The sequence below is a fragment of the Leuresthes tenuis genome, unplaced genomic scaffold (assembly GCF_036924035.1).
Source record: "Leuresthes tenuis unplaced genomic scaffold, fLeuTen1.0.hap1 SCAF_6, whole genome shotgun sequence".
Classification (NCBI taxonomy): domain Eukaryota; kingdom Metazoa; phylum Chordata; class Actinopteri; order Atheriniformes; family Atherinopsidae; genus Leuresthes; species Leuresthes tenuis.
The window spans coordinates 32,309,746-32,330,664 of NW_027325360.1; the positions used below are offsets into that span (position 1 = coordinate 32,309,746).

Consider the following 20,919-nt stretch of genomic DNA (forward strand, 5'->3'; position numbering starts at 1 on the left):
AATAGAACGGATAAATCCTCCAAGCCGGCCCGACCCTCGTCTGTGGAGGAAAAGAAACGCTACCATCCGACGTGAAAGATCAAGAGCTCGGGCATTCATGAGAAGTAGCGAGATTCTTATACAGAGAATTAACCGTGACTTGGCCGTGATTTCGAAGTAAAGTAAATGTGTGTATATATATATAAGTAGATATCTTAACCCCTCTTAGCCATTCTCAATTCTGTGTAAAGATGGATAATCAAGCAGGCAGAGCTGTGCCGGCTGTAATATCCGAGGCTGTGGGAAATTTGGAAAACATACCCATACCGGTTCATGTGTGGGATTACTTTACACCACTGGAGTATGCGCTCCTTAATATCGATTATCAATCATCTCCTATGAATATTGAAGAAGATGAAAATGGTCAAATTGATGTGTTACATGAATTAGAATCATCAGTCCTGAATTTAAACGGGCCTCCGCCACCCGGCCCGAGTTTACAAAATGAGTCATCAAAACCAGCTCCTTGTGTCACATCACTAGAGACAGCCTCAGCGATTAGTGCTTCTCAATCTTCAGCATCAGACACAGCCTCATCAAATCTGAATTCTTTACCTTCTCCAGCTGCAGCAGAGCAAACTCTGCAGCATGGTAGGGGGGTGAATCAGGAGAACGTAGCCGTCCCTGAATTAGAATCGTCAGTCCTGAATTTAAACGGGCCTCCGCCACCCGGCCCGAGTTTACAAAATGAGTCATCAAATCCAGCTCCTTGTGTCACATCACTAGAGACAGCCTCAGCGATTAGTGCTTCTCAATCTTCAGCATCAGACACAGCCTCATCAAATCTGAATTCTTTACCTTCTCCAGCTGCAGCAGAGCAAACTCTGCAGCATGGTAGGGGGGTGAATCAGGAGAACGTAGCCGTCCCTGAATTAGAATCGTCAGTCCTGAATTTAAACGGGCCTCCGCCACCCGGCCCGAGTTTACAAAATGAGTCATCAAATCCAGCTCCTTGTGTCACATCACTAGAGACAGCCTCAGCGATTAGTGCTTCTCAATCTTCAGCATCAGACACAGCCTCATCAAATCTGAATTCTTTACCTTCTCCAGCTGCAGCAGAACAAACTCTGCAGCATGGTAGGGGGGTGAATCAGGAGAACGTAGCCGTCCCTGAAACGAGTCGGAGAGCTACACCTCAACCGATTGAGCTGGAACGCTACAATTGTCTTGAAATAAGACGTCCCGTCACAATACCGCGTCCGTGCCCTGATAGAATGCCCAACATCGCTGAGTTCACTTCAGCTGTTATGAGCAATCTTATTGAAGTGGCAGAAACAGCGCGATCACACGCCAGATGTAATGATGTCGTCCAGCTAGAATTAGTAGGTGAGAGTATTTCTCAACATATTACCCTTTCTGTCACAAATGAGTCTGATGTAATCCTGAAAGCCTTTCTGGACTTTTTAGACGAGTTAACTCAATCGAACGCAGAGATTGCCTCTGATACTAACATGGAGTTAGTCCTCCAGGTAGTAAGAAACCCTACAGGGGGCGCCAAACGGAAGGCTTCAAAAACCTTAGAATGCGAATTAATCCATAAGAAAAAACGTCACTTGTACATTACAGATAACTGTGACAATCAGCTCTGTTTCGCCATCAGTCTCGCGCACGTCTCCGGTTCTAAATTTACCGATAGTCAGGCTTCGGCCCAGGCGAGAGAGTGGCAGCGTCAGGCAGGGCTGACTGATCAGACGCCTGTGTCTTTCGGTGATGTTGGAAAATTCGAAAAAATCCTAAACAGAAAAATTGTGGTGTTTCACAGAACCAAGGGTGATCGAGCTCTGTGTAAATTTGAGACTGATTTCAGAGATCGATCAAGCCCTCTCTTTCTGTTATTACTCCAAAACCATTACTATGGAATAAAAAACCTCAAAGGATTTTTAGGGTCGAAGTACATTTGCGAGCACTGCTACACCAGTTACAATGAGCCACACTCACACTACTGTCCTGGTTACTGTCCTGTGTGTTGCGACTCGTCATGTACAAATCAAGAGCTCAGTCCTGTATTTTGTGGCGATTGCAACAGAAGCTGTCGTAACTCGTCGTGCTTCAACAGACACAAAGAACCTCGTGAGAGACCCCAAGCCAGAATGCAAGTGAGTCATTGTGATCTGATTAAAAGGTGTCCGACGTGTAAGAGATTTTATCGCGTTGCGATGACTAAGGTAAAAACCCCCCACGTGTGTGAAGGTTTAAAATGTAAAATCTGTGGTGAGAAACTGACCCTCGGTTCTACACCAACTCTCGGTGGATATCAGTGTTACATTCAGCCTACCAGCACCGACGAACGGCTTGACGAAAAACTGATCTTTTATGATTTTGAATCCTTAGTCGGTCAGAACGATGTGCATGTCCCCTTTCTGGTCTGTGCAAAAACGCTGAAAGGTGTGGAGTGGTCTGCCTACGCGTTGGATTGTGTCAAGAAATTCCTCCTCCGTTTCAGGAGACCACGCTACCGTGGATACACGTTTATTGCTCACAACGGACGAGGTTATGATAGTTATCTAATCCTTAACGTCATGGTGCAACTAGGTATGAAGCCCTCTCTCATCACACAGGGGAGTAAAATTCTCTGTTTTACAGACTGTGATTATGGTTTGAGATTCATCGATAGTCTGTCCTTCCTGGCTATGAAACTGAGTATGATGCCGAAAGCGTTAGGTTTCAGTGATCATACCAAAGGTTTCTTTCCCCACAGATTCTCTTCAGAGCAGAATTTGAAATATGTGGGGCCTTTTCCTTCACCGAGTTACTACTCTGTAGAACTCATGAGCCCCAGTGAGCAGGGAGAGTTCTACAGATGGTACGATGGAGTTTGTAAAGGCACCTTTAACTTTCGTGAACAGAGCATGCTTTACTGCAAAAATGATGTAGATATACTGTTCAAGGGGTGTGTCAAATTCCGCGAGCAATTCTTTAACGAGACGCGCGTGGACCCCCTGAAATGCATCACGATCGCGTCGGCCTGTATGAAGGTTTTTACCGCCAACTTTCTGCAGCCTAAAACCCTGGCCATACCTTCACCCGTTGATTACAGTCAGCAGAGTAAGACCTTCTCAAACGCATCCATCCAGTGGCTGGAGTGGTTAGCGTTTAGCAGAGGGATTGAGATTAGCCATGCGTTAAACACAGGGGAAAAAGGAATCGGTCCTTATCACGTAGATGGGTATGCGGAAATTGACGGTGTGAGGGTAGCTTTTGAGTTTTACGGCTGTTTCTTTCACGGCTGCCCCATCTGCTATCAGCCTCAAGACACATGTCCGCTGAGGAAGGAGCCGTTTGAAAAGTTCTATGCAGAGACCCATGAGAGAGAGAGAGAACTTCAGTCAGTGTACGGTCTTCGTCTGCATATCATGTGGGAGCACGAGTGGACTGAGATGAAAAAGTCCCATCCGGAGGTGATTGAATTTCTCAAGAGCTTTAACGCCCCTGAACCTCTCTCTCCAAGACAGGCACTGTACGGTGGTCGGACCTGCGCACTCAGGTTGAGGTACAGTGCGGGGGTAGATGAAACTGTGCACTACGCTGACTTTACATCTCTTTACCCCTATGTAAATTGCAGCTTTCCTTACCCTCTCGGCCATCCCAGAATCATCTGCAGAGATTTTGATGACCCTGACAGCTACTTTGGTTTCATAAGAGCTGTTGTTTATCCTCCGCGTGGGCTGTTTTTCCCAGTTTTACCTTACAAGTCATCTCACGGAAAACTTGTATTCACTCTCTGTCGCACCTGTGCTGAAATGAATAACCAGGCAGGTGCGTGCAGCCACAGCGATGAGGAGAGAGCACTAACAGGTGTGTGGGTGAGTGTGGAGTTTAGCAAGGCGTTAAAGCTTGGTTATCGCCTTGCTAAAATCACTGAGGTGTGGCACTTTGACAGGACCAGTAGCTCAATCTTTGTAGACTACATACACACATTTCTTAAGGGTAAACAAGAGGCTTCAGGATATCCCGCAGACGCAGTTGATGAGGAGAGTAAGCAGAGGTACGTCAGAGATTACAAACTCCATCAAGGTATTCAGTTGGATACCAGCAAAATAGAGGTGAACCCTGCTAAAAGACAGGTGGCTAAACTGTGTCTGAACAGTTTCTGGGGGAAATTTGCGCAGAGAAGCGACCTCCATCAGACCACCATCGTCACAGACCCGAATGAATTTTTTAATTTCATGTTCTCGGGTAAATACAAGATAGCCTACTTCCACTTTCTAAACCCTGACATGTGCATGTTGCAGTGGACTTACAACAAACGGTGCATCGCTCCACCCAACAAGGTAAACAATGTATTCATTGCAGCATTTACCACCGCATATGCACGTTTAAAACTGTACAGCTGTCTGGAAGTAATGCAGGACAAAATTCTCTACATAGACACAGACAGTCTGATCTATGTGGTGAAAAAAGGTGAGACTCCACTGAAACTGGGAAACTATCTGGGGGATTTGACCGACGAGCTGGGAGGTGACACAATTCAGGAATTTGTTGCAGCAGGACCCAAGAGTTACGCCTACCAGACCAGAAATCAGAAAAAAGTATCGATGCGCGTTAAAGGCATCACTAAGACGCATGAATGCAGCGAGAAGGTCAACTTTGACAGCGTCAAAGAGTTAGTGGAGGGATACTTGGCTGACTCCAGAGAAACAGTGATCGAGACCCCTCAGCGTACCATCAGAAGAGATAAAAAGGGGTTTCTGTTAAAAAATGTGACATTCCAGAAAAAGTTCCGGGTGGTGTATGACAAGAGACGCCTTTTTCCTGACGGTACAACTCTGCCTTTCGGTTATTAAGGTATTAAGGTGGTTAAGAGAGGGAAAAAAATAAAAAATAAAAATGCCGCAATTTTCTGATATGAAGGAGATTGATTTTGACCCCAGACTAAAGACTCCTTTTTCATGTCTGATTGTGGGGCCCAGCGGATGTGGAAAATCATTTTTTGTTAAAAGTGTTTTAAAAAAGTGTAACCATGTGATGGATGTTGTACCGGATAATATTGTTTGGATTTATACCTCTTTCCAACCACTGTATGCTGAACTGCAGCGGTTGAATAAAAACATCAAATTTGTGGAAGGATTGCCTCATTCTTTTGAAGATGAAAATCTGTTCCCTCCTGATCGTAAGCACTTGGTTATTCTGGACGATGTCATTTTTCAGGCTTCAGACCATCCTGAAGTGGTAAAAATTTTCACTCAGTACAGACATCACAGAAATATGAGTGTCATGATGTTGACTCAAAATGTATTTCATCAAGGGAAATACAGTCGCACCATCAGCCTGAACAGTAACTACCTGGTGCTGTTTAAGAATCCCAGAGATAGATTGCAGGTGAATATACTAGCCCGTCAAATCTTCCCCTCAGAGAAAGCTATTTTTCTGGAGAGCTTTGAGGACGCCACCAGAGAGCCGCACGGGTATTTAATCGTCGACCTGACCCACTCATGCCCAGAACAATACAGACTGAGAACGGGTTTACTTCCTAGTCAGTGGCCAGTTGTCTATGTTCCGAAAGCATAGTAATTTATCATGTCAGCCCGTATAAAAAGGAATGCTCCGTTACTCCGAGCTCTGTACCACGCCACACCTCAGAAACGTAAGGACATTCTCGGCCATTGTTCACCCGACTTTCTTAAAGCTTTGTGTGAGATTGCTCTGAATATTTTAAAGGGTAACATTAAGCTATCCCCTCCCCAGTATCGGAGTTTGAAAAAGCAAAAGAAAGTTATCAGACTGCTGGCTGATAAGAGAACCGGTTTAAAACGTAAGCAGCTGGCTCTCAAAAGTCAAGGAGGAGGGTTTATTCTCCCCATCCTAACGGCTCTTGCACCCGTAATTGGGGATCTAGTGGCCGGAATCGTTAGAAGATAAGATGTCGCTCAGGACAGCACAAAAGATGTTTCTCATCTCACCTCATCAGTTCAAACACTTGAGTCAGTCAGAGACTTCTATCAGACAGACGGCGGAGGATGATTTGGATAGTAAAATGAGAGCGATACTCGACGAGTCAGGAATGACCTCTTATGAAAAAATTAAGAAATACGACGCCCTGCTGCAAAGATACCTCACCCTAATCAAGCAAGGTCAGATGGAGGAGCCGCGGATGACTGTGACTCTTCAGCGAAACAATCTTAATGATCCAATACCTGAATCAGATTCCCGTGAGACGGATCGTGTTCACGAGCCCGATCAGCTAGAATTGGATGCAACGGCGAGTGAGGTATTAAAAATCCTTCCAAAGCGCGATCGCAGAAATGGTGAATACATCTTGAGGAAATTATCTGAGAGAAATGGCTGGACCACCAGAGGAGAATTTGTTTATCAGGGGCAGGTTGTGAGAGGATCACATTTGGTTGATTTACTTAAAAACCTTCTGCTCCCTTTTAAAAGAAAAGCCCAAACCATGCAACCAGCAGGCTGGACAAGTTTTCTCAATGTTCTGAATGAACTGAACATACCTTTATCCTATGTGAATAATCCGCAAGCCCGTGAACAATATCGTCGTCTCAAAACAGAGTCGAGCGGAATAGAGAAAATACCATCTGTAAAACCGAAGAAGAAGATAACCCTCTCCCCACATTTTTTAAGATCTGGACATGGTGAGCGAGACGAGGCTGTAGATGAACATAGTCTGCATAAAAAGATAAAACCTCCGCGCTGGGTTACCTTTTCACCATAAATTTCTGTAAGAAATGAATAAAATGATACCGTCATTTGTTCTCAATAAAAAATTTTTATTGATTCCAATTTTCAGAGTCTACAGAGTCATCACTTTCATGCATTCACAATTTATAGCACTCTTTGAACATCTGTAAAGAACAGGCTCCGTGATGAAATGAGGTAGCACTGTGCTTTCTGATGCATCTCTGATATTTTTTCACAAAGTTAGATACCATCACATCATTTTTAAGAACATCGTCACTGTAGGAGGATAATACTTGCTGCAGAGACATTCCGCACGCCCGGTGGCAGAGGTAATAAACGCACTGCTGACCGCACACGGTGGACAAGGTGTTCTGAAGTTGGCGATTATGGTACGTTATCTTCAGGGATCGGTCTTTCAGAAATGACACAATGTCTGAGGGGTAGTGAGAAAAATCTGGCGGTAGCCCGTAAGAGTCGAAAAAGGTGGCTTGACCGTTCTCCTCCAGAGTCAGAGCTAGCCAATGCTCCCCAGGCATGTGAGAAGGATGTGTGTTCACAATGAAGTAAGCCGGCTTTGTAAACGTTTGTGTGAGCAAGGGGAGTTGGTCACTAGCCCACACGCCACAAAATAGGTCACCCAGTAGATGGTGCAACAGGCTCTCCAGTTGGTGGTTATTCATGCTTAGTCTTTTAATAATAGTCCACCAGCACCTGTCTTCTTGAGTTGATCTCCAAAATGGAATCGTAACATGCGTAGACAATGAGGGTTGTGGTGTGAGGTAGCGGAACTCTAAACCTCGCCTCCAGTCTTAAATTCCCATTAGAAACAGGTGACAAGGCGTCGCTATCCTCACCAGGATTGAGATTAAAGATAAACAGCGAGTAACCGTTGTTAAATTCTTCACGTGTGATACTCAGAGGGAGATCTTTTAAATGACGACCTGTCGCTGTGAACAAATTGTAAAATTCCCGGACTGAAATGCCTTGGTTGAACTGAGGCTGGAACGCCTTGGCGGGAACTTGTTTACCATCCTGACAAAGAGCTAGATACTCTATATCCATATGTTTAAAGTTGAAGGGTGACAAGTCCCTTCTTCCCGTGAATGCCTCGTGGTGCACCATACCTAAAACAATATATTTAGGCATCGCTCCCAAAAAGAGATTCTCCTGATTGCATATCCTCGAATTTTCAGGGATGGAGTATGTTTTTACATTCACTCGTGACAGTGGGTAGAGAGCGTTTCCTCTCATTAAGGCCGATGTGTGGCCTAAACGAACAGCGGGGGAGACGGAAACTTTTTTGATAAAAAGAGAGGCTCCTAATATCATTAATCGGTAAGTCGAGTCTCTGGTTCCCATGAGATAGAAGGCCTCACTGGCTCTGGTTAGTTTAACTCTCATATCCACAGAGTTCAGCAGGAGCCTTTCGCAGAAAAAGATATCCCCATGGAGGGGGCCCAATAGGTGTACTTCTCTGGAATTAGCTGTACAGAGAGCCCTCTGGTTTAGCCCTCTGTTTGGCCCATTATTGGTTACTATAGAGTCTATGGCGCCGGCTGTGTCTTTACAATAAAGACCAGCGCTGAACTGACTCTTTAACGTGTCTTCAGAAAAGTTTAGCAGAGTCTTGATCATAGCTCTATATGGGTGGGTGGCACTAGACTGTGAAATTAATCTATCACCCAGAGTAACATCGCATTGACTGAATAGTGTATTGAGAGGATAATTGATGAGACCCACAGGTGCGTCGTTCGCCAAGTTTGTGCCGTCTGCATTGGTGATCTTCACGCGTAGATGTAACAAGGTATCGTTGAGATCCAGATACTTTTCACAATCTCCCGGTATAAAAAACTCAATCGGACCATTCTCAGTAATAGCGGATAGAGGCATAATTTCCGTGTAGATCTTATCCTCGATAGAAAGCTGGGTCATAGGGACTGAAAATAAGTCCAGTTCTGCCAGGGTGCACTCAGGGGATTTGTGATGCAAAAGAGCCATGTTTCACTCTCTTTCTCTCTCTATTTATGATTCAGTGGAATATATCCCTGCTCCGTGCAGACTTCCTCCCTTTAGGCTTGATCCTTCCAACTGACTTCTTTCTTTTGAGCGGCCTCACTATTTGTGACCTCCTCACACGTTCACCCGGCGGCCGCTTTCTTGGTCTTCGTGACAGAACCATGATACCCGATCCTTCTTGTCCTCCCGTCTCTGCAGGGCCAGAGATCCTTCTCATGGTTTTGCCTATGACATCTGAGGCAATGTTTGTAGCTGCTGTTTTCAGATGAGGCTTAGCTATAGCAAAACCTTTTTTTAACAAGGGGGGCTACGAAGCGAAATAATTTTGAAAATATAGAACCTATTCCACGACCGTACATTACAGGTGCTCCATAAAAACCAGGCAGGGTACCTCCGACCTGGTTCTGGTAATAGTTTACAAAGCGGTGAGGATCATCCCTCATGTTTATCTGAACCATGTTGCTTTGTTTTGTCGTCCTCCTCCTGACACAGACACAGACACTGAGGTGACCTCTGACTGAACGTTTGTTTGATAGTGACTAATGAGTCTGTGATCAACCCGTTTTCATATATATATATATATTACCTCTTACTCTCTCTGTGATATTAGAGTGAATGACCATCATTTCATTACGCGTTGTGATATCACGGGTCGGAAGTGTAGTCTCACAACGGTTTTCCCATAAGTAAAATTTACCGGAGTGTTTTGATCCGTTTTAATCTCTATGTGGATGTTTTCAATATGCCTCTTTGCTACAGGTAGATAGTTGACCGGGTTAAAAGTATGCGTAATTATATCGCCAAACTTACCCTCTACTCTAGCTGTTCGCAAGAGCGGGGCATAAGCATCGCCGACTATCTGAGGAGCAACCACATCGCTGTAACAGTAAAGCTGGTAGAAACCTGCTTTTAAATCCATCGGGTAAGGGGCACTCCTTTTATCAAACACGATCCATTTGCCAGGCTCCACACCTAGCATGTAGCTCAGTGGTGGATAAAAACGCAGGTGGTACTGGCCACCTGCCTGATACACGAGTCTATTTTCCACCGTGTTCACGACTAAATAAATATCAGAACCTATTTTTCTAAGGTGACCCTCAATCTCGGCTTTGAGCTGATTCAAATCCTTGAAATGTCCCCATCCTATATTGTGGCGGTAGAAATTTTCCAGCCCCGCTTTCCTCCATTCAAAAAAAGCCTGGTCCTTGGGGGCGTTATGCCATGTGTACGGATAAGAAATCTCCGTCAAGGCAACCTGCCACGAACCTTCCAAATCGATATGCTGGGCTAAATCCACGCGGAAACTGGAACTGGTATTATTCTTAAAGACGTTGAGACTAGCGTTGGAGGGCAGGGTGATATAAAACCCCTCATCCTCCACCGTTCGGTTCATGGTGTAATGTAGCGGGCTAGGAGTAGCGATGGCCCCCTTTATACCTCGTGAAGGTCACTGGCTCTGACCCAGCTGTTGAATTTCTCAGGCCAGTTTTTCCAACGGACAAAAACCTGTTTTACACCCCTGATGTTGTGTCGTTTTAATATCTTCTCCACTTGATACATCTTGTCTTTATTCAGTTTAACTTTTTGAATCTCCTCCGCGTAAAATGAACCTTCAATAGCTTCTCCATCAAAATCTTTGAGTTTGTACACAGGGGGAGATCGTGCAAGCTGCTCGGTCACTGTAAACACTTCGTCTGTAAAACTTTGTTCATATTTCTTGTCAAACACACCTCGCAGTTTAGATATTCTTACAAGATCTCCTTTTTTAAACTTTATCCTTGAGTCCTTGCAGCATCGATCGCGTGCAGAGCCGTACAGGTTCTGAAAAACTTTAAAGGTGTTTTCTAGAGTCACTTCTACAGGCTTCATTTTGATGCTCGTGTGGTAACTGTGGTTGTAACTTTCCACGAGATCCTGCAGGACGTCGACGTATCGACGTGTGTTATTAGCAGTAAAATATCTCCACATCCTGGTTTTTAACGTGCGGTTAAACCTCTCAATCACAGATGCCTTTACCTCGCTCGGAGTAGCAAAATGCACAACTCTGTGGTTCTCTAATAATGCCTTAAATTTTTTGTTAAAAAATTCTTTCCCGGCATCAGTTTGAAGTTTTTTAGGGGTCTCGCTTTCTCTAAAAACAGATTCAAAAGCCTTTACGACCTCTGCGGCTGTTTTTCTCTTCATAGTGCGAACGTAAGCCTTTTTTGAAAACACGTCAATGACGGTTAATAGATAATTATACCCGTCATTGTACTCAGCCAAGGCCTGCATGTCGCAGAGATCTGCTTGGAATTGTTTTAAGGGGCTGGTGACAAAAACTCTGTTTCTCGGAAAATGTATTCTTGCAGGTTTATGTAGAGTATATGCATCTTGCTCTGATAAGAAGTCTTGCACTTTTTCGCACGCGACTTTCTTACCCGTTTCGTCCTGTACAGCTTTACGCAACCTCTCTACTCCCCCAAAACTACCAGGGTGGATAGGATCGTAGAAAACCTTTTTCATTAATCTCGTTTCAGCCATCTCACCTTATACAAACTCTGGCTTGTAATGACAGAAAACACAAAACGCAAGTATATTTCAACCTTTTATTTTTTCTCTAATGTGTAATAATACACACACACACACACACACATACAAATGATCACAAAAAGCAGGAATGCTAGTAATATAGGATTTAAGAAAAGTTAAATGTTATAAAAACATCACACGAATACAATATTAGTCTAAACACATCCGGCTGATGGAAAGAAGGAATGTAACACCCCTCTTTTAACCCTCCCAGAACTTTGTCATGGTTTGAAGCTGCTGCAATTTCTTTACATCATCTCCAATCAACTGCTCGTACATATCGTGTATAGAAGTGTTGATTTGTTTCACCAGAGTTAGTTCGTACAAGTAAGCTTCTGCCACAGCCCTGACTCTGGCATCATCTTCACAAATGTTACGCGCAGTTAGAAGATGTTGAATGGAAGCAACGAATCGTTGATTATAAAGTCTCCGCATCAGAGTGTAGTAATGGTCATGAAAAAAGTCGTCCTCGAGGACATCCTTGCACTGATGTTGGCGTAAACTAGGGTGATCGACACTACACCCGTAGCATGATTCAATCATAAATTTTTTGATGGTCTCGTTCAAGAGGTGTATCACTGCAGTTTTCACAACTTTGATGAAACCTGAGGGGACCCATCCATCAAACTCGTCCTCACCCTCTCCTCCGGCATCCTGAGTGTGTGCAGGGGACCCCTGGCCTGGTGGAAGCTGAGAGTCCTCCATTTCGTTAGATTTAGCTTCCTCCGTTGTTACGGCCACGGTGGATCCTATCGGGTAGAGCGTTAAGCAGCGGTCATCAGGCGCCGAGTTTGAGAACTCGATCTCGAGAGAAGAGGAGGAGTTGGAGGAGAAGAAAGACTCAGACGAAGTCGCTGGTGAAGGAGGGTGATACGGCTCCAGGTAGTATCTGTCGCTGTCTGGTGATCCAAACTGCGGTGATGTGGATGTTGAAGAAGGACTCCCTGTATGCACCAATAGCGACGGAGAAGCATTCTCCAGATCGCGGTCAGCGATCTCCTCGCACAATGTCTTCTGGACGCTAGTTCTCATCCTGTTCCTCGTGTTGATCGGTGTATGACCTGTGCTGGAGTGTGTCCTTATAAACCTGAAGGGGGTGTGGTTATTGAGGTTGAGGAGGAGGGTTCTCAGCGGAGGGAGGTCTACACAGCCAGGGTTTTCTTGACTGCTAGAATCTCACCCCAGTTCTGGCAACTGCGGAACAGCGTGGAAACTCGATCCGCTATATCATTCATCTTCTCCACCCAGGCTGCATGAGGTATTGCTAACAGCGTCCTAAACACACCACAGTCAGAGTTATAGCACTCAAGAACAAAAAGATCCCCGTCTTCATTCTCATTAGATTTCCGGTGGCTTGCACGGAAGAACCAACGGCCTGTAACGCCTGTTTTCGATTGCCACACAGCAGTGAAAACCATCCTTGTTTTGGCCAGCTCAGCATCATCCAGAGGATTCCTCAGTCTCGGACTCTCCAGTCTCGGCCGTTTGGCTGCAGACGTTGCCGGGATTTCTTCGGGTTCTTCTTTCACTGTTAACACCTCCTCAGCCGAGCCCATGCCTCCTTCTCTATGACGCGGTATCGCTAGTTTCAACACTCCCCAGTCGTTGGAAGTTAGCATACCCACAGTGGTCAGAGGTCCCGGCTTCTCACCACCCTCGTCAAGCTGATACAGACAGAGGTCACCTGTTTCATACATGAACACATAGCCCCATCTTCCCCGCAGTCCATAAGGCTCCAGTGACCATTCTTCCCGTAGAGACACGGGCGGCGGTTGCTGCGTTCTGCACAGAAACACCATCCTTTTCTTGGGAGCATTAGGTACCAAGGGCTGATCTTCAATTATCGTTACCGGAGTCTCACAAATGAGAGACCGCAGAGCACACGTCCTCTCCGGGGCCTGCGTAGATTTATCCTCTACACTCACTCTGCTTCTTGTCCTCGGCATCTTGAATCAGCTATCTTTCACCCCAAAGTCGTTCTCTACACACTGACTGTCTCAGGGTTTTTATCCTTTACTCGAAACACCTCCCCTGTCCACCCATTGGCCCTCAAACCTGGGGGTCGAACAATACCCCACCCCACACATCTAATTATTTTCCCATCTTTACCTTACAGGGACCGGTCTTTGAAGCTGTTAAAATGCTGACCGCTTCTACAACTTAACCTTTTCTATTAACCCTAACCCTTTCTCTTATTTAAACATTCAACTAATATATTTCTCACAACCTCCTGACTTTAGCTGTAATCATTCTTAACCCTAGCCATAAACTCCCCCTTCCTTCCTTAGATCTCTTCAACAGATGGCTAATCTATGTCAAACAGAGGTCACACGTCAAAATAGCTTGATCGATCGATAAGAGGTCAAAAGTCATATCCCCAGATGTCAGCAAACGGATGTCAAACAAAGGTCACCTGTCATATTCATTTGATTGATCGATAAGAGGTCAGAGGTCACCTGTCAAAATGAGTTTGAATAAAGGTGTCCTTTTATTTCTCTCGCATTTGATGATGTATAGTCGGGCATTCTCACCCTTTCTCATCAGCTTTTTGCAAATTATGATCTGACATTCACACCTACTTGCAGTCGAACAGCTCTGCTCCCGCTTTTGATTATGTTTGGTTGGATATTCGAACCTTTTCTTAACTTCTTTTTACATATTTTGGTTGGACGTTCACACCTTCTTGTAGCCGAACACTTCAGCTCCTGCTTTTGATGATGTATGGTTGGGCATTCACACCTTTTTTTTGCCCATTTTTCAGGAATTATGGGTGGACATTCACACCTTGCAGCTGAACACCTCCTATCCCACTTATGCTCATGTGCGGTTTGATTTTCGAAAAGTTTCTTTCATGTTTTCTAGCAATTATTGATGGACATGTAGACCTTCTTGCAGCTGAACACCTCCGCTCCCGCTTTTGATCATACATTGTCAGGCATTCGCACCTTGTCTTACCCACTTTTTACAAACTTTAGTCGAACAGTCACACCTTTTTGCAGCCGAACACCACCTCTCCCGCTTTTGATGATGTATGGTCCAGCATTCTTACCTTTTCTAACACATTCTTCAGCAATTATGGTCGGACATTCACACCTACTCAGAGCCGAACACCTCCGCTCCCGCATTTGATGGTGTATAGTCGGGCATTCTCACCCTATCTCATCAGCTTTTTACAAATTATGATCTGACATTCACACCTGCTTTTGATAATGTATTGGTAGGCATTCGCACCTTTTTTTTACCCATTTTTCATGAATTATGGGTGGACATTCACACCTTCTTGCAGCCGAACACCTCCTCTCCCGCTTATGATCATGTGCGGTTTGATATTCGAAAATTTACTTTCTTGTTTTAAAGCAATTATTGATGGACATTCAAACCTTCTTTTTGATGGTGTATAGTCGGGCTTTCGAGCCTTTTCTTTCCGGTTTTTACAAACCATGGTGGGACTTTCACACCTTCTTGTAGCCGAACAACTCCGCTCCCGCTATTGATTGTGTACAGTCGGGTATTTTAACCTTTTCTTACCCGCTTTTTACCAACTATGGTCGGACATTCACACCGTCTTACAGCGGAACACCTCTGCTCCCGCTTTTGATGGTGTATAGTCGGGCATTCGAACCTTTTCTTACCCGCTTTTTACAAACTATGGTGGGACATTCAAACCTTCTTGTATCCGAAAACCTCCGCTCTCTCTTTTGATCATACATTGTCGGACATTCGCACCTTTTCTTACCCGCTTTTTACAAACCATGGTCGGACTGTCACATCTTCTTGTAGCCGAACACATCCGCTCCCGCTATTGATTGTGTACAGTCGGGTATTTTAACCTTTTCTTACCCGCTTTTTACCAAGTATGGTCGGACATTCACACCTTCGTACAGCGGAACACCTCCGCTCCCTCTTTTGATGGTGTATGTTCGGGCATTCAAACCTTTTCTTACCCGCTTTTTCCAAACTATGGTCGGCTATTCACAGCTTCCTCTCCACCATACTTGTATGGTGGGATATTCACACCCACTTGCATCCGAAGACCTCCCCCCCAAATTTTGTTGATATTTAGTCGGACATTCGCACCTTACCCGCTTTTGGCAAACTATGGCCTTCTTGCAGCCAAACACCTCTGATCTCGCTTTTGATGATGTAAGGTTGGGCATTCAGACCTTGCTTCACCTGCTTTTCACCAAATATAGTCGGACATTCACACCTTCTTGCAGCCGAACACTTCCGCTCCACCTTTTAGTGTTCTATCACACCTTTTTTTCACCGCATTTTATACATTATGGTCGGAAATTTTCAACCACTCTCATCCGAAGACCTCTCCTCCCGCTTTTGTTAATATATTTGAACTTTAGTCGGACATTAACACCTTCTTGCAGCTTAACCACCTCCGCTCCCTGTTTTGATCATGTATGGTCTGGCAATACTACCTTTTCTTACCCTTTTGTGAGTAATTATGGCTGGACATTCACACCTACTTGCAGCCGAACACCACCTCTCCTGCTTTTGATGATGTATGGACCGGCATTCTTACCTTTTCTAACACATTTTTCAGCAATTATGGTTGGAGATTCACACCTACTCACAGCCGAACACCTCCGCTCCCGCATTTGATGGTGTACAGTCGGGCATACAAACCTGTTCTTACCCGCTTTTTACAAACTATGGTCGGACATTCAAACCTTCTTGTAGCCGAACACATCCACTCCTGCTTTTGATGATGTATGGTTGGGCATTCGCACCTTTTCTTACCCATTTTTCAGTAATTATGGGTGGATATTCACACCTTCTTGCAGCGGAACACCTCCTCTCCCGCTTATGATTATGTGCGGTTTGATATTCGAAAATTTTCTTTCATGTTTTATAGCAATTATTGATGGACATTCATACCTTCTTGAAGCCGAACACATCCACTCCTGCTTTTGATGATGTATGGTTGGGCATTTGAACCTACTTTTTGCCCGTTTTTCATTAATTATGGGTGGACATTCACACCTTGTCGCAGCCAAACACCTCCGCTCCCTGTTTTGATCATGTATGTTTTGACATTCGCACCTTTTCTCACCTGCTTTTTACTATTGTCGGCCAATCACAGCTTCCTCTCCACCATACTTGTATGGTAGGAAATTCTCACCCACTCTCATCCGAAGACCTCTCCTCCCGCTTTTGTTAATATTTAGTCGGGCATTCGAACCTTTTCTTACCCACTTTTTACAAATTATGGTCGAACATTCACACCTACTTGCAGCTGAATACTTCCGCTCCACCTTTTAGTGATGTATGGTTGGCATTTGCACCTTTTGTTACCCTCTTTTTATACTGATTGCTGAAGATTAAGTTGTTCTTTCTCAAACTACAATTTTTTTTTAATTGTTGAAACTTGATTTGAAGTGGATAAATAAGGAGGACAAACAGTTTTAAGTCACGCTGATAGAAGAAATTAATTTTATAGCAAAATCTGTATTTCGTCATATGTCGAGAGATGCTTATTGCTGAAGAAGTTCTTTCACATTCTACAAAGTACAACGTTGTTTATCGTTGAAACTTGATTAGACATGAATAAATATGAAGGACAAAGCAGTCTTAACTTGGTTTGAGTTAATTAATTCGTTTTATAGGAGAATCCGAATTCGTGCTTATTTTCGGATTCCTGAAGAATGAGTCTGGTTCTTTCTCATAATACAAAGTTTGTTGTTTATTGTTGAAACTTCATCAGAAGCGAAGAAATAAATGAATGCCTATCAACAAATGTGGGATCTAAACTCTACTGCTTCCTCTAAAATAATTTCTTTTCTCAATTCAGAAATGTGTGTGTGTAAGTCACAACACCCGTGACACCAAAACGGCTTTCTTTTCTCTCTTTTCTCTACACTCTGCACTATGAGCACACACACCAAATCAGAAAGGCTTTTTTCTCTCTTTTCTACATTATGGACTGTGGGGACACAAAACCGCTCTCTCTTTTTTTTTTTGATTGTGTGCCAGGGCGTTGTCTCACGTATTAGATTATGCTTAAGATACGAATGGGTTTATCAGTCACATCAGAATCCATACATACTGATCCTCCCGTAATAAAATGGTCGGATCTTATCAAACACACTTTGTTTCTTGTGACAATCAAGTCAGCGAAACAGCGTATACACGTCAAGACACTGAATCAAGTTTGCCACAAGAACTCATAAGTTTGGCAGTATTGCTCTGCCGTCAGCAATCATACACCCATTTTATTTTCGTGAGACGTGCAGGCACCTGTTCATCTACTGTTCTATCACTATGAATTAGTTTATCTATTATCAATAAGGATACTTCTACAACTACTATCAAAGTATGTCCAGACTTCTTATGTTGTCAGTTGCTATATATGAATAAGTGGGTAGCTACTGACAAGCATTAAGCATGTCACACAGCCCAAACATATAACATTTCAGGACACACCACACAGTTAACAACCACAGTGAAGTGTCAAAGCCCAAACATTCAACAGGACACTTACACAACACATTCAAATCAAACAGTCAGACAACATACAAGAACATATACCCCAGCCGGCATTGCTCCCTGCCTATTTTCCTACAGCTCACTATGTGTGCGCACACCTTTATTCACAAACTCTTCAACTTATACTCTTTTACCGAAGCTGCTACAGCTCGATTGGCCGAATACCCTTAGATCCTATTTCGGTGAATTTGACATCTGCCTTACATGTAACAGATTAGCGGTTTAGCAGTTTTAATTTAGTTTGAGTGAAGGAATTCATTTTATAGCAAAATCCGAAATCGTGAAGCACTCATGAAAGTAAGCTTATTCTCGGATTCCTGAAACTTTAGATTTGCTCTTTCTTTTACTGCAAAGTACAACGTTGGTTTTTTTGTTTAAATCTTTCTAGACATGGTAAATATGAACGACAAAGCAGTTTTAACATAGTTTGAGTGAAGGAATTCATTTTATAGATAAAATCCCAAGAGTCTGCAGAGAAAAGAGAGTGAATGCGAAGTAGACTTTAACACGGCTATGGGAGCGAGCCGAGTGTCGGCTAACCGGGAGAATTGCTTGAAAGAAACGCGACACCGAATGAGCGGTCAGAACAAAGCCTCAATACGGGATTCTCGTGGTGTTTTTGTTGCTGCCTTGTCTTTTGCATAGAGTAAAAGACAAGGCAGCCATCGAATAGGGCCCGATTGTTCCTACTTGGTCAGCCGAGGAGCAAGGGGGGGGGGGGGGGGGGGGGGGGGGGGGCAAGCGTCTCAACCAAGAAAAGCTCACCATGGGGAAGGTGGCTATACCAACTAGCCTGATGCCCTGCTCCCGCAGTGACGGATAATCGTACTCTGGTTTCTCTTCATAACATACAAGTCTTTCGCCTTTTACTAAAGACTTCCGTGGAGAGCAGCACTAATGAGTTGTTTCTATTATATTACCGGGAGTTGTGTAAGTGTCCTGTTGAATGTTACATGTTTGGGCTTTGACACGCTTCACTGTGGTTGTTAACTGTGTGGTGTGTCCTGAAATGTTATATGTTTGGGCTGTGTGACATGCTTAATGCTTGTCAGTAGCTACCCACTTATTCATATATAGCAACTGACAACATAAGAAGTCCGGACATACTTTGATAGTAGTTGTAGAAGTATCCTTATTGATAATAGATCACTAATTCATAGTGATAGAACAGTAGATGAACAGGTGCTTGCACATGTCTCACAAAAATAAAATGGGTGTATGATTGCTGACGGCAGAGCAATACTGCCAAACTTATGAGTTCTTGTGGCAAACTTGATTCAGTGTCTTGACGTGTATACGCTGTTTCGCTGACTTGATTGTCACAAGAAACAAAGTGTGTTTGATAAGATCCGACCATTTTATTACGGGAGGATCAGCATGTATGGATTCTGATGTGACTGATAAACCCATTCGTATCTTAAGCATAATCTAATACGTGAGACAACGCCCTGGCACACGATAAAAAAAAAAAAAGAGAGAGAGCGGTTTTGTGTCCCCACAGTCCATAATGTAGAAAAGAGAGAAAAAAGCCTTTCTGATTTGGTGTGTGTGCTCATAGTGCAGAGTGTAGAGAAAAGAAAGCCGTTTTGGTGTCACGGGTGTTGTGACTTACACACACACATTTCTAAATTGAGAAAGGAAATTATTTTAGAGGAAGCACTAGAGTTTAGATCCCACATTTGTTGATAGGCATTCATTTATTTCTTCACTTCTGATGAAGTTTCAACAACAAACTTTGTATTATGAGAAAGAACCAGACTCATTCTTCAGGAATCCGAAAATAAGCTCTATTTTATGAGTTATGCACGAATTCGGATTCTCCTATAAAACGAATTCATTAACTCAAACCAAGTTAAGACTGCTTTGTCCTTCATATTTATTCATGTCTAATCAAGTTTCAACGATAAACAACGTTGTACTTTGTAGAATGAGAAAGAACTTCTTCAGCAATAAGCATCTCTCGACATATGACGAAATACAGATTTTGCTATAAAATTAATTCCTTCTATCAGCCTGACTTAAAACTGTTTGTCCTCCTTATTTATCCACTTCAAATCAAGTTTCAACAATTAAAAAAAAATTGTAGTTTGAGAAAGAACAACTTAATCTTCAGCAATCAGTATAAAAAGAGGTGCAAATGCCAACCATACATACCTAAAAGGTGGAGCGGAAGTATTCAGCTGCAAGTAGGTGTGAATGTTCGACCATAATTTGTAAAAAGCGGATAAGAAAAGGTTCGAATGCCCGACTATATATTAACAAAAGCGGGAGGAGAGGTCTTCGGATGAGAGTGGGTGAGAATTTCCAACCATAATCTATAAAATACGGTGAAAAAAAATATGTGAATGCCTCATAGAACACTAAAAGCGGAAGTGTTCGGCTGCAAGAAGGTGTGAATGTCCGACTATATTTGGTGAAAAGCAGGTGAAGCAAGGTCTGAATGCCCAACCTTACATCATCAAAAGCGAGATCAGAGGTGTTTGGCTGCAAGAAGGCCATAGTTTGCCAAAAGCGGGTAAGGTGCGAATGACCGACTAAATATCAACAAAAGTGGGGGCGGAGGTCTTCGGATGCAAGTGGGTGTGAATATCCCACCATACAAGTATGGTGGAGAGGAAGCTGTGAATGGCCGACCATAGTAAAAGGCGGGTGAGAGAAGGTGCGAATGTCAAACCATACATAATCAAAACAGGGAGCGGAGGTGTTCTGCTGTAAGAAGGTGTGAATGTCCAACCATAGTTGGTAAAAAGCGGGTAAGAAAAGGTTAAAATACCCGACTGTACACAATCAATAGCGGGAGCGGAGTTGTTCGGCTACTAAAAGGTGTGAAAGTCCGACCATGGTTTGTAAAAAGCGGGTAAGAAAAGGTGCGAATGCCCGACAATGTATGATCAAAAGAGGGAGTGGAGGTTTTCGGCTGCAAGAAGGTCTGAATGTCCAACCATAATTTGTAAAAACCAGGGAAGAAAAGGCTCGAAAGCCCGACTATACACCATCAAAAGTGGGAGCGGAGGTGTTCAGCTGCAAGACGGTCTGAATGTCCATCAATAATTGCTAGAAAACATGAAAGAAAATTTTCGAATATCAAACTGCACATGATCTTAAGCGGGAGAGGAGGTGTTCAGCTGCAAGAAGGTGTGAATGTCTACCCATAATTACTGAAAA

The 20,919-nt window shown here is 43.7% G+C and overlaps 1 non-coding gene across 1 annotated transcript; it reads left to right on the forward strand.

Annotated features, from left to right (window-relative positions):
- Positions 1 to 18,579: 18,579 nt before the first annotated feature.
- Positions 18,580 to 18,695, forward strand: LOC140310830 (U5 spliceosomal RNA). The gene has a single exon (XR_011916864.1). It is a non-coding gene; the product is annotated as a U5 spliceosomal RNA (small nuclear RNA).
- The last annotated feature ends 2,224 nt before the right edge of the window (positions 18,696 to 20,919 follow it).